Raw genomic sequence first — 15,143 nt, forward strand, 5'->3', positions numbered from 1 at the left:
TTATTCATCTTAACACTGTTTATAGTAACAAAAAAACAAAAGCCATCAAAATGTTCATCATCGTAAATAAATGTATAGTAAACCCACGAATACAATACTCTTCAGCCTGGCTCTGCCCTGCCCACCCGGCAAAGGATCAATTCCGGGGGCCAAAGGACGCTGAGGTCAGGAGAGCTGGCTGTTCAGGCTGTCAGTCAGGCACAGCCCGCCCCATCCACCTGACTTCTTTCCTGGGTTTGGTGAACTTGACCAAGGCGGCAGTACTGCATTAAAACCCGTTTTGCAGTGTACTGTGTTCCTTCTGATACACATGGACATCAAAACACGTATTATCACCACTTATATTTTAACAGATATCATTAGTTGCTCTCACTTTGAAGAAAAAATTATTTCTATTGTAAGTGTAAATTATGATATGTAATTTTTGGATGCTCAAACCAATCCAAAGGAATTCTTTTTTCCAGTAATCTTTCGTCGGGGAGTTTATCAAATAGCTTTCAGTCACAGAATGATTTAAAAGCAAATCCTCCCCAGGTTCATCCTGTTTGTTATGGTCTGAGGCGTCTTTATTCATAAGGGTTCTAAGGGTTTTAAATAATCTGCATCAGCCATAAATTTCTGTGTTAAGGAAGCGAGAATCTTTGGAGCAAAGCTCTCTTAAAATGTTTTTCAAGATATGAATTTCTGAAAAACAAATCAGAACTTGCCCCAACCCCAAAGCCTCAGAGATGTTCACCTGCTTCTTCTCGGCAGGATTCAAAATTCTTCAAAAGCCCCTGGATGTTCTTCGGAGACAATATTCCAACGGTAGGAGAAGAGGAAGACATGGTTCCAATGACCTATATCCACTGCCCATCCACGAATGCCTGTCGTCCCCTCCACAGATGGGCTGGGGTGTCTGTTTCCTAGCAGGTGTCATTTACACACGCACGTTTTCCCACTTCTGTGCTACACAGATTGCATGGTACTCTGTAGAAAAGTTGCCAAGGCACAGAAACTCAGAATCACAGCCCGGGATCTCAGGTCCCTGTAAACGTGGGTTAGCACACCCCCTCGCTGACACAGCTATGCAGAAGCATCCCTCAGACACTACAACAAAGGGCTGGGGATGAACTGCCCCCAGCCCTGTCCATTCATTTCAGGTGTCCAGACGACATCAGAAGGCACAGGGATGTTTCTGTATTTGTGGAGGCTCTTCAGATAAGACGGGGGAGGGAACCCCATCTTTTGGAGAACTAGAAACCATCCCTTGTGGTACACAAATGAACTAATGCATCATCCATCACGGGAGGCGTGTGAAAGGACCTTGCATCACATGATGCGTTATTCTCGACTGTAACCTGCATATCATTTGCAATTGTTCTCACTAACTGCATGAGAGAATACTCGCTTGGAGTTCAGACAGCAACTCCCCCATCAGGTCCTTTGGCAGCCGGGGAGCCACTGAGTGTTCCTGGCAAGGCTGCTCTCGTAGCCTCGCGTTGATTAATACCTTGCTCTGCCAGTCTCCTGCTCTCCTGGGCTCTTCCCTCCGGCCCCTCACCCTCTCCCAGCACACTTTCCCACAAGGCCCTTGCTCCCATAACCCTGGGCCAGGAATTCGATGGGAGGCCTGGAAGCTCTAGGGGGAGTCAGTGTCGGGTGTTTCAAGCCACAGCAAATGAAGTGAGTGTGCAGCCACTGGCAGGGAGCCCGCTTCTGCCTCCTTGGGCTGATGTATCCTGGGAAGCTGTGCCAGGGACTGGTGGGGACGGCCCGTTTTATTAGGAGTCCAGGCTGCGACATGGGAGCCCTTCCAAGGCGTCTTTCACATGTCCTTGCTACTCCTCTAATAAACTAGGATTAACCCTAGGTATAAAGCACACTGCGCTGCAGAGAGCCTGTAAATTTTCTCTAGAACCCTGGCCCTAAAACGCTGGCCTTGCTTTTGGCAACCCCAAAGCTCAACAAATGAGCAGCCACTTGCTTGCTTCCCCTCCCCACAGTGTGGGGCACACTCAGCAGGAAGCAGGTTTATAAAATGGATGTCCTGGCGTGGGATACCAGCGTGGGTGTACTGGATGTGCTGTTGAGCTGTTAAACTAACCCTCATTTTCTAGGGCAAAGTCTCCCTCCCCGCCCCCCCGCCCCCGGCATGCCCCCTCACTCCTCCCAGGGCTGGCTTGGGGCAAGCAAACCTGAGCAGTTCACGGGCTCCCAGGCTCCGCTAGACTCCACACTTGGTTTCATGCTTTGCAGCTGCCATCTTGAAATCCTTACGACATCTCTTCAAATGAAAAGCCCTGCAATTTAATTTTGCAATGGGCCCTGCAAATGATAGAGCCAGTCCTACTCCTGGGCTTTATGGCTCCTGACCCAGAGGAAACCATGCTGGGCAGGACCACCTCTCTTGGAACCCCTCTAGGTTTCTGTGTTTTGCGATGAGTACCGTGGGCTTTCCAATGTGAGGGTGGGCCGGGTTCTCGCAGCCTCACGGTAACTTTCTTTGTTGCCAATGCCCCCTTGAAAATATTTTTAAACCACCGTAGAAATGAATACTTACTGAATGATTAGTCAACTCCAAACCCTGCTCTGTAGACTTTGTGTGCATTTTATCATGTAATCCTCACCACAGCACTGTGAGGCAGGCACCATCATTACCCGGTTTTAAAGGTAAGGAAATGGACTCTCAGAGAGTTCAATTTGTCTCAAATCAAACTCAGATGCAGTTGACTCCAAAACACGTAGTTTTAACCGCTAGACCATACGGCTTGATTATAAAAGGAAAATATGTTCTCCATTTCATTGGCAGTGAGAGTCATGATTGATGTGTCGATTGATTTTGAGTGCGGAGACGAAGGCTGGTTGGAAGGAGAAAAGTAATACAAAAACAGTCTCTTTTTTTTTTTTCCCCATCCAGTCCACAGGAGAATTTAAGCTGATATTGCCAGCTTGCCATAAAGAAACAAGATTCTCCTGTAATTTTTTTCCCGTTCGCTTTGGTCTGGGCTTTACTTTTAAGGCTATTGGCTTAGGGGAACGGTGAGCACTTTTGGCTCTTGGACTGTGGGATTCATTATCCCAAAATGGCTCACAGGCCTCAGAGTTGCATATCTTCTCAAATGCATTCAGCAGACCAAGGATAGGCCCAGAATCCAACATCAGGGAAGTTTCCACAATTATAACCACCATCATCTAACAACCAAAGCCAATGTTGATTCACTGCTATGAGCCAGCCAGACTTTTATACACACACACACACACACACACACACACACACAACTTCTTTAATCCTCACACCCACCATATATGGGAAGCACGATGATTATAATTTTACAGATGAAGACACTGAGGCCCAGAGAGATGAAGTAATTTGGTGAGATCACCTTGCTGGTAACTCTCAGAGACAGGATTTAAATCAAAAGTCATGCTCTTTACCACCACACTGTATGAAAGCTGAATGTCTTTTGTCAAAGGCACAGTTCTGAGGATAGACATCGAGAGACTTAATCATCACGAGCAGAAGGTCTAGTGGGGACTCCTTATCTTGCAACCACTCCTTATCTTGCAAGCCCTTCTCTCTTGACACCTCACCTCACTGACATACCACTAGCGGGATATGCACTCATTAGGAATGAGACCCCTCTAGACACAGCCCAGCCAGCACTGGGCTCCATGGTTCTTTATCAATCTTCATTCGATGACACATATCCATGCCTCAAGAATACACCTTCCTCAATTTCCTAACTGGACCTACCAGGCAGTGATAACCAATTAATCCAAGGGAATCTAGTTCCTAACAGAGATTGCTTGTAAAACCATTCACCTAAGGATAGAATTCAGAAGTGAACGGAGAAAACATTTCATGCATCCCAATACCTCTCATTTAATTTCATGCTGCACCACGGAGAAGGTCTCAGTATCCCCACTGTACAGATGGCAAAGCAGAGGTTCAGGGAAATTTAGTAACTTGCCCCAAGTCCCAGACCATTAAAATAAAACCCAAGGTCTGATCCATGAGCTGAGTAACATCTCCAAGTCCTGCGCCACAAAGCCAGGACCAGCCCGCGCCTTACACAGAACTGCTTGGAGTCTTCTCTCTGCGAACAAACTGTGCTCGCAAGGCCATGTGTCGCTTCCAACCGCCGCGGCCGTGGTATCCTAATCAATACCAGCGACTCACTGAGGTTTGCTTGCCCCTGAAGAGGTTCTACGCAAACCTTTTTTTCTCCCGACTATATCACACTAATTCAGAATCATTTTAATCGGACAATTTCATGTTTACAGAATATAGTAATAGCAACTTACCTTCTGCCAAACCCATCAATCTTCTTTTTTCTTCCTTTCCTTCCCTCTAATTCTGTGACTGTGGGAACTGATTATGCTTTAGAAAAAGCATCGCACTAGATGTCATTAACTTTGCAGCTGTAGAGGTTATTGCGCACCAAAGAGAAGCATAAAGAGAGAGCCGGGGTCCCTCCCTCTGGTCACTCACCACCATGACACAGAAAACCCCTGCGCGCGCACGCGCTCACAGGCGCATGTGTGCCCGCTCACACGTGCACACAACCGTGTGCGAGCCCACAGAGTACACACATCTGCACAGACCCACGTGGGTATGCTCAAACATGCATGCACACACAGGCCTCCATATGCAAACAGACGCGGGCGGACACACACACACACACACACACACACACACACACACACTTGGCTCACTCCCTAAGACTCACTGACTAGGCGTAGAGGTTCTTGGAAAGCTGGCTGTTGGAGTAAACAGCGTTCTTTCTGGAAATCGCCTCTGCCCTCTCTACTCAGACACACCCCTTCTTTGCTGGAAGCCAGCCTCAGGGACTTACCTGGTGTATTTTATTACAACAAAGGCTGCAATCCACTACTTTCCAGCAAGGACTGCAATATGACTCCACATTGTAAGCAGACTTTTCCTTTACTTACTGAGCAACACTGTTTTATCCACTGACAACTTTCTTTCAGACATGCTTCCAGCTTTAATCTAGATCTGGGATTATAAAAATCAAGAGTGATTATTACTTGGAAGCGACAATTTTCTTTATAGGATTCACCATGCTTGGAAAGAAGTCTCCTAGTGCCTATAAAATATAGATATTAACAAAATTTAACTATATGCCTGGCTTTTCAAGGTCCTCCCTACCCCATAAAGTTTGGGGGATGATCACTACCGAACCCACTGGATAATTACACCTTAAGGCTCTTCTCAATAAACAAAAATGACGCCGAAAGGAACTTTTGACTTGAAATCAAAAGTTAAAATGTGTTGAGTAGAATTAATTGCTTGAGAAAAAGAAAAAGGAAAGCTGCTTTAGAAGGCAATCAGAAATTCCAAAGGCAAACTCAAGGAAGAGAAAAGATATGTGATCTGCAGACCTCCAATCGTGGGGTGCCCTGGAGTCCTTTTCTAAGACTTGCAGTCTTGAGGCTACCTCTATACCCCATGTCCAAATCCCTTTCTCCTCCTTCACTAGCGGCTGGCGGCCCCAAGGTCATCAGGCCGTGCTAAATATAGCCCAGCCTTATTTTGTTTTTTTGCCTTCGCTGGGGAAATGATCATATTTTAGTCCAGAAGAAAGCCAGACAATTGACTACTTTTCCTGGAAAGCGTATGTGTCTAATTCTTAATTTTGCAAGAACCAGACAGCGTAAATTCAGTTTATTAAAACATGAATTTAGCACATTTGTGAGAGTGGTGATATTTATCCCTCCTGAACTTTAAATTATCTCGGATGGTGAAAGAGATCTTTAATTATGTATAGACACAGGATGACAGAACACAATGCACAGGGTTTCTTTATATATATGTATATTTCCCAAGAGCAAGGAAGTGATAGGTTAAGCATTTAATATTCTTGCAGACTTCATTTTATTTCCATCAAGTTCTGGAGTAAGTAAAATTTTCATTTTGGCATTTAAAAAAAAACCCACAAAACTCCACTATATGAAATACATAGGTTTAAAATTGGCCTGATGTTTTTCCATTGGATTCAAGAGACTAGGAATTCACAAGAATAGGCTTTTCCAATTTTCCATGGCATCTGATTTGACATCTGGAAATAGCCAGAGAGGAATAATTGAACATGTGTGAAGCACTGTGGACTGTGCCCAAGACATTTACATACAGCGTCTCATTCGGAGCCTCACACAACCCTGACAGGAGCTCCATTATTCTGTTTTCTGATTCTACAGCAATGATGGAGTTAGAAAGTTTAACGGCCAAATACTCAAGGTCTAGAGAAGTTAGGCAATTTGACCAAGGTTTCACAACTAATAAATGCAGGGATGGGAACTAGAATTCAGACTTCCCAAATCCCAGATCAGGCCTTTTGGACCACACTTATCACCGGAATCCAATTTTTCAGTAGGGCCTAGGGACCACTGGCAACATGGTGTAAGAGATTTCTTTCTTTCTTTTTTTTTTTAAACACTTTTTATTTATTTACTTGAGAGACAGAGAGAGAGAGAGAACACGAGCGGGAGAGGCAAAGGGAGGGGGAAAGAGAATCCTAAGCAAGGTCTACGCTGAGCACAGAGCCTGACGAGGGGCTCAATCTCACAACCCTGAGTTCATGACCTGAACCGAAAGCAAGAGTCGGATGCTTAATTGACTGAGCTACCCAGGAGCACCCGGCATAAGAGATTTCTTTCTTTTTTTTTTTTTTCATTTTTTTTTTTTCATTTATTTGACAGAGAGACAGCCAGCGAGAGAGGGAACACAAGCAGGGGGAGTGGGAGAGGAAGAAGCAGGCTTCCAGCGGAGGAGCCTGATGTGGGGCTCGATCCTGCAACGCTGGGATCACGCCCTGAGCCGAAGGCAGACGCTTAACGACTGCGCTACCCAGGCGCCCCAAGAGATGTCTTAACAGAGGACTCTCGTGGTGGTGCTGGAGAGTTATCCAGGCCTTCTGAGGAGTTCTGGAGTGAACCTCCAAGGACCTCCCTCACCCAGCCTCAAGCAGCCCCTGGTGTGAGGACACACAGGAACTCTCGCTTTGACCTCCCTGCCAATCCCAGCTCATCAGTGCGACTACCAGGAGTGCCACTCTGAGAACGTGCCTTTGGCTGATGATTCCAGGGTCAGCGAGCAAAGGTGCCGTGAGTACTGGCCACCGTACAAGGGCGGGGAATGGGAGTGTAACGTCAGGGTCGATGCTGTGACTTTGCTTTCTATGGTGTGTTTGTGACCTCGAAGTGCACATTGTTTTTTATCAGCCTGCCTTCCTGTCCCGAATACATCCACCACACATCATTTTGCCTTCAGAGGATTGGTTCCCTCTTCGGAGGGCAAATCCTTTTTATTTGGTGGGAGTGGGGCCGGGGGGGCTGGGGGAGAGGTAGCACACTGTGTCAGTCATACTCATTAAAACCTTAATTCCACCGCCTTCATCAGACTCTTTATCAGACCTGGCAAGGGTTTCCAAATGGGAGCCGGGAGAAGCTGGTGGAAGCCTCCCCACGGAAGTGTTGGACTGGCCATGCTCTGAGGTCAGCAGCGCCTTCAACTTGACCGCTCTAGATGCCACGTTTGCTCCCGGACGCACTACAGGCTACCGCACCCCCACCGCTTACCTGAAGGCAGGTGTCTCTCTCTGGCGGTCTCCCTGAACTTGGGTCTCTTCAGTCTAGGACACGGGGGATGATGGAAGGATACTTCCTGATGAGGGCTGAGACACGGGGAGGCAAAAGGCTCCGATCCAGAAAGAATGGGGCATCTTCTGTTTGGAGTAACCAAGCCGTGGAGGAGTCTAAAAGGGGAAGCTGCCAAGCGAGAAGGGATTACTGAGGTATCTCAAAAACCCACTCAACAGTTCTGCTTGTAATGGAACCACCGCAGGGAGCTCTCCCAGCTCCCAGTTCCCGCTACTGCCAAGCTGCAAAGAAGCTGACCCTTTGGCATTAAAGGGCATTAGGAAGAGGAGATCCCTTGCTCCCCCCCGCCCCAAGCCCTGCACAAAGGCCGGCAGGACTGGCCCTGGCACAGGGCAGAAGGGTAGATTTCTCTCCTAGTCCCAAAGGCACGGAGTGTATGACCTGGTGAATCGCTTCCTACTTTGGGGAAATGTGCTCTCATTTGCTTGTTCTCCATCCTGCCTGCCTCGTGACACACTGCCACCCTGCACCTCGCGGAGAGGCTCTCATTGCCTCTGATCTCTTTCTGATGGGCTCACCCCCTTGCATGAGCAGATCTGGTGTTTGTATACACTCTTTTTAAACTGATGAAAAAGCAGAGGGACAGCAGAGCATCCTTTGATTTTTATCTCCTGCGCAGGGAAGATGAATCCTCTGTGTGTTTTTCGAAGTGGCTTGCCTCTGCCTCAGTTTTATTTCCACGAGGTTAAGAAAGCAATTGAACAAGGAGTAAGGATTCCAGGAGCGTTGGTTGTGGCCGTGCATTTAGATACGCGCCACTCTCTGCCTGCGTTCGAACAGGGCACATCAAGCAAACAAATTCTTCACCTAAAGATCTGCAATTACAATAAGGGACACGATTATGGTTATTTTATTAGCAGTCTATGTTTATAGATATCTGCTTTGTTCCAGAAGCGATTTAAAGCAGCATGATGTATGAATTTCCGAGCAATGCGTGGGAGCAGTTCCATTGTTTTCTTTTTTATCAAATCCACGTGTTACTGATTGATATGTTAATGATGTGATTAGTCCATTGGGTTTCATTCGTTTATATCATCATTTACATTTCATCACGATGTATTTTCAAGGAGACGCTTGATGTCCTTCTCAAAATGCTCCATTTCCCAGCATGGGGGACTTTTATTTTCCATAAGCAAACCAAATCCGACCTTCTGAATGACGTGAGGCTGAACTGTAGTGCGGGGAGGTGAAGAAAGCCCACCAAGGCTTCCAGAACACTGGAGAAGCCCACGTTTTCTTATGCCTGTGTTTTTTTGATAAGGTGCGTTTCTCTGTAAGATACACAAGTCCGGACAATGTCTAAAAGAAATCTAGGATAGAATAATCCCCACCTACCCCCAGCAGGCTGAAAAAGGGCCCAGAAAGCCTCGGGCCCAGGGCCTTGGGCCTGCCCTGCAGCCAGAGAAGAAAGCCATGTCGGTGAGTGTGTCCGTCTGCGACACCTCACAGTGGGGATGCGACCTTCTGGGTGTTCTGTATGGATACAAGTGGAATCGAGTTCATGGGAAATACAATAGGCCAGAAAGGGAGCATTGAGCAGACGCAGAACGTGAAAAAATCTTGAATGCACACTGAGAAAACTGTTCTCTGCTTTCATTTTCATCTTCAATTCCTTTTCAGAGCTTCCGAGGACATGAAGGAGGAAGTCTCTGCTGAATGCTAGTAGACATTTAACACCCCCTCACCCTGGCTAAGGGTAACTGTCAGTAAGGAGCTGGCATTGGGCTCAGAGCCATGCACGAGCCATTGTAACTAGCTACGATCGAGTGAGGTCTCCTTTCTGCTCTATTTGGATGAATGGTGACCTCTTTCTATCAAGGGATGCTAGTTGTCTGCTGAGGTAGTGATACGAAGGTTTAAAATAAATGAATTTAAGGGGCGCCTGGGGGGGGGCTCGGTCGTTTGTGCGTCTACCTTCGGCTCAGGTCATGATCTCAGGATCCTGGGATCCAGTCCCGCATGGGGCTCCCTGCTCAGCGGGGAGTCTGCTTCTCCCTCTCCCTCTGCCTGCCGCTCCCCCTGCTTGTGCTCTCATTCTCTGTGTGTCAAGTAAATAAATAAAAGTCTTTAAAAAAAATAATGTGTTTAAGTATTTCTAAATCAATTCTTACAAACTAAATGATTATATAGGTGGTATGTCAGAGGTGCTACCTGGGGTAACAGGAGGAAAAACGTAAAGGGTCTTCAATGCAAGACACGAAGCTGGTGTCCTGAGAACCAAGTTGGCATCAACCCCAGAAGAGTTGAGTCTGAGACCAGTCCTCCTACCGATAAGCCACAGGAGGGGATGAACGTCTGGTTATTGATCTCCCCACCTATAAACTGGACATAATAGAAATACTAACTTGACTTCTTCACAGACTTGTGGCGAAGGATCAAACAAAGCAGTGTAAGGGAAAGCCTCTTACAAGTATTATAGTCAAGTATTATATCCATGTTAGGGATTATCACAATAAGTGAGCAATGGGGGAGGGATCAGGAACGATAAAAGCAAGCTAGGTTGAAGAAAATTCATTAGCTAGAAAGAATGTTCTATTGTCCCATTAGATTGATGGGCCCGGGTTTTGGGAAGGCAGGAAGTGGGCCAAATTGTCATTTGGTTTGTATGAGAAGAAGGAAAAAAATCAACAACGAACAAAAACAAAGACCCACCGGAAGAGAAGAGAAAGCCGGAGAGACCCGGAGTCTGGGTGAAACCGTCCTGAAGGTAAAACCACCACAAAATGGGCTCTGCGCACCCTTCCCCACCTGTTCTTGCCCTCCCACACACGGTTGCCTCCTGGGGGGTCCCGGCACGTGCAGCCAAGCGCTCTGGTTGCACTGTGCATGTGGCTGCCGGGTGGCCTGCTTGAGGTGTCCCAGAAGAAGAGGACAGAACGGGCAGAGTCAACCCCATGAGGCGACAACACCATCGGATTCCCTTGGCCTTCCACACACCCGGGGCCCAGTACAGAGCCTGACAGGCCTGGGCAGCACGTTCAGTGGGTGCAAGGATGAAGACACGGAGGGAAGAGAGACAGAGAGAGCAAGCAAGGAAGGAAATACACACACGTACACGGTAGATGGGCCAGCGTTGTAGCTTGAGCTCTTACGGCTGTGGTTGTTATTACGTATGCTCCACAAAACTGCAGAGGAGTTATTTTGATTCTGTTAAAAGTGTGACACGATATGGATTTTCATTCCATAAACAGATTCTTCTACTTTCCTTCCTAATTAGACTGTATCTGTCATGTCTGTAATTCCTGTGTAATTAAATTGAAATTAAATGTCAATTTACTTTGAATTACAGAGTAATTCTATGTATACATGCCACGCAATCTGCATTTTGTTAGGAGATGACAACCGAAAATATCCTGACAGTCCCTCAGTAATTACACAGTGATCTGATTAAGATCAGCGTGACGAACTACCCGCCAAGTCCTGAAGAAGAAACACTATGGGCTGGTGGAGGGGTCGGCAGAGGTTAGGTGTGGGACGGGAGGGGAGGGTGAGCTCACCGCTGACCCCGCCGCCCCCCCGGCACCCTCAAAATCCTGAGCCAACCATGATCACTTGCGCAGGCAGTGGGGGTGATCTTTTAAAAGAAAAAAAAATAGAGACTTTCATTACAGAGCATGCTAACTGGCACTGCTTCCCCTTCCCTCTCGAACCCGGTTGTTTTAATTAGGTTGGCGTTTGAGGTCCTGCATCCCCGTGCCCCAAAGACAGTGATAAATGCAGAGAGAAGATTTCAAACCTCCTCCAGGAATTTCATCTTTCTGTAATACATAAAATGGCTTCCATCCTCCAATTTCAAAAGAGAGAGAGAGACATGAAAATAATTCCTATGCCATTCTTTTGCAACCACTACGCACGCTAATGTTTCTATCCTTCCTGAGCACGGGGGCACTGGGCAAAGATGAGGTAAGTGGGGCACAGGGGAGGGGACAGCCGGGACGGGGAGGAACCGGGTCAGGAGCTCTGAGTGGCAACCCGCAGGGCATGGAGCTCCCATCTGCAAAAATGTTCACAAATATGGCAGTAGAGACATGGAAATATCACCACTCGTGCTTTCTCTCTCACCTCCTTCCCCCAAGTCCACTCTGTGGCCAAGGAAGGTCACTTTCCCTCAGCCTCCCTGTCCTTGGCTCTGCCCCTTGGTGCCCTCCTCACCTGGGTACGGTTTCTATCTGGCAGTCAGCCGATCTCTACCCTGGCACTCGGTTGGGATAAGGAGCTGGTTATTTCCCGTTTATTCAGCAGAAGGCTCCTTTTTCTGCTCCCCCCTGGCCCCCGCCAGTCCTCAGACACTGTCCCAGCTGAGCCTGCAGGGCCCCCAGTGCCCGCCTAGGAGGTGAGTGGGAGGGCCTCGGAGCTTACAGGCCAGGAATGCCCCAGAGAAGGGGCTGGTCATGGCTCTACGTCTTACCAGCTATAATCCCAAGCAAGTCAGTTAACCTCTATGAGCCTCAGTTGCCCCTAATATAAATGGAAATTAATATATGCTGTCCTGCCTATTGCATAGGCTTGCTGGAAGAACCCATGAGCTAGCACACACGAAGATGTTTAAAATAAAGACCCGGGTTTGGGACTATGGTTATCCGCAGAGGAGCTATGTTAGTCAGAGTTCCCTCTTCTGCAGATGAATGAAAACCCAACCCCGCCTAAGAAGAGAGAAGGGGGAAAAAGGGAATTGGGTTTCAGGGACTCTTATAGCTAAAACGTCCACGATGGATGTGGCTTGGAGACTGGCCAGGTGCAGGGATCACGCAGTGTCCGTGGATCTGGTTTCTCTGCAGCTCTGGCTCTGCTATCGGTGGTGTGCCTTCACCCTCAGACTCCAGGCAGGGCGGCATGACCAACCCAGCACACATCTTGCTCCGTTCAAATTCAGTGGGAAAGCCCATTTCCCAGAAGCTCTCTCTCCAATCCCAGGACTCAAGAGGCTATGATCAGTTGGTCATAAACCAATCACAGTGGCCGAGGGGCACTGGGGCACTCACGGGCCCCAATCCCAGCTTCTGGTCCTGGATCCCAAAGTACTACCATGCTCACTACCCAAATCACGTGGACTGATCGAGAAGAAGGGGATGGCTCTCCAGGGCACAGAGAAGAAGAAAGAAGGGAACCTGGGCAGGATGGTCACACACATCCCCCTTGGAGTCAAGGAATTTGTGGCTGGACTCCATCTTAGAACAAGAAGGAAGCAGATGGGCGAAGGTCTAAGGATGGGAGGGGCCCAAGTAGAGAAACTCCTGACTGCAAATAGCAGATAACGTGAGGAATGGTCAGCATTCAAAGAGCAAATGTGTCCCTTCTTCACGCAGCTTAGGAACGCCAGACTTGGCCACTTCTCTCGCAGGAGAGGGAGCAAGAACAAGTTCTGATTGACAGGAACTTTACCTGAGTGACGAAATGACAGCTGACGTGCGGCAAAGGGCTACCCAGACTCTTGTTTTCCACATCCGGGGGTGGGACCCCCATCTCTGGATTTTTCCCCCAAATGGAGTGCTCCTGCTGTAGGTAGGCTCAGAGTGTTTTTCACACCCTCCTCTGTTTGTCACCTGACCCTGAATAACACGAGTCACTTTCCACCATCCTGCTCTCTCCGTCTCTTGGAAGTGAAAGCTGAGGCCCATCCCCAGACCAGCCGCAGTGGGGGAGGCATTCAGCCAGCTGCTGGCAACCCCACCAGCCAAGGACATCAGCGATGTGAAGGGGATTCGGACACAGCTGCCCGAGTATTTTTTTTTTTTAAGTCCTTGGGCTTATTGTGTGCATTTCTTGTGTTCTGAATGTTTCAGAATTTTGCGGAATGGGCAACGTGGAAAAGTCAACATTTTTCTTTTTAATCTGCCAAATTCCACAAAAAGTGCAACATTTTCTTTCTATGAAAAGGAAATTATCATAGCTTAGTAGCTCTTAAACTTCAGCCTATCATTGCTCCAAATGTAAAGTCATCGATCATCGGTGATTGCCTTTTCTGTCTATTTGGTCATTTTGGAATGCAGGATGTACCTCTAGGACTCTGGCTCTACACATTGCGAGCCTGGCTCTTCCTTTAACATTGACTTTAACTTGGCATGCCTCTCTTGATCCAGAAGGTCAACTCAGCTGTTCACAAACCGATAAAGCTGCATGTTTGTCCTTGCCTTTATGTTTTCCTTTTTGTTGAACTAATTATTATCCGGACATGGGAATTGAAAATTCAGAGGGTATATAAAGGGATACTCTGCAAAGCAAGTGCCCCCAGGCCACAGGCCCAGAGTTTGTCACTGTTAAATACCTGTGTATCTTTTCATCCCCATGATGTCCCATCCCTATGCAAACTGTTTATATACATATTGCTCTTTTCCCATGAAGGGCATATACTATATGTTTCTTCTGTAGCTTGCTTTGGCTTCTGTTTTAGTTTTTAATTGAACACTATGTCCCTCTGCCCCCTTTTTAAAGATTTTATTTATTTATTTTAGATAGAGAAGGAGAAAGAGAGAGAACAAGAGTGTGGGGGGCAGAGGGAGAGGGAGAAGTAGGCTCCCCACCGAGTGCGGAGCGCGGAGCCCGAAGCAGGGCTCCATCCCAGGACCCTGAGATCCTAACCTGAGCCAAAAGCAGACGCTTAACGGACTGAGCCACCCAGGCGCCCCAAATACTATGTCTTGAAGAACATTCCATACCACCACTCAGACTCTTTATTTGAGCAGCTGCTGATAGGGTGTGATTTGCAATTACAAACTATGCTATTAGATTAATTATTAGTGGTAGAACTGTCTCATCAATTCATGTAGGCATTTTATTGTTTTTAAAGTATATTAATTTCTAGAGATTGAGTATATTCACATAGGACAACAGTACAAAGGTTTAACAGTGTATTTAGGAAAAAGTAAACGTCCTGAATACCACTGTTGGAAAGCCATTCTGTTTCCATTCCTTCCATTCCCTGCTTCTTTTCTATCTGCCAAGAAATGCAACGAAATACACCTTTCTTTTTTCTCACTGAACCACGGATCTTGGCTAAATGGCCATATGTCAGCATATAAAGCGGCTCTCATTTTTACCGCTGAGTAGCACTCTATAGAGGGATGTGCCATAATTTAATTCAGCCAGTCCCCTTTTGATGGATTTGTAGGTTATTCCCAGGTTTTGTGGGGTTTTTTTTGCTAGTTCAAACAATGCTGCAATAAACAATCTTCTAGACACATCATTTGGCAAAAGGACAAATATGTCCAAAGGAGGATACAGTTCTAGAAATAAAACTACTGAGGCAAAGGTAGCTGTATTTTAAAATGTGGTAACTATTGCCAAATTGCCCTGTCTGGAGGTTGGACCAATTTCTATTCCAATGGGAATTTATAGGAGTGATTGTTTCCCCATACTCCCACCTTCCCAGAATACACATAACACATGAAGGAATTTTTTGATTTTGGCCAAACTGAGAAATTAAATGGTATTTCATTATGGCATTAATCTGAGCATCTCTTCTTATGAATATTCATTTTGAC

At 46.9% G+C, this 15,143-nt stretch overlaps 1 long non-coding RNA gene across 1 annotated transcript in view; it reads right to left on the minus strand.

Moving 5' to 3' along the window:
- Positions 1–6,658: 6,658 nt before the first annotated feature.
- Positions 6,659–15,143, minus strand: part of LOC148110149 (uncharacterized) — a 169,116-nt gene continuing 160,631 nt past the window's right edge. Inside the window, exon 5 of the long non-coding RNA XR_015724600.1 lies at positions 6,659–7,770. This is a non-coding gene — a long non-coding RNA (uncharacterized LOC148110149). The remainder of the gene's footprint in view (positions 7,771–15,143) is intronic.

This window comes from Ursus americanus, chromosome 5 (assembly GCF_024610735.1).
Source record: "Ursus americanus isolate L20-20 chromosome 5, mUrsAme1.1.p, whole genome shotgun sequence".
In the NCBI taxonomy this organism is placed as follows: domain Eukaryota; kingdom Metazoa; phylum Chordata; class Mammalia; order Carnivora; family Ursidae; genus Ursus; species Ursus americanus.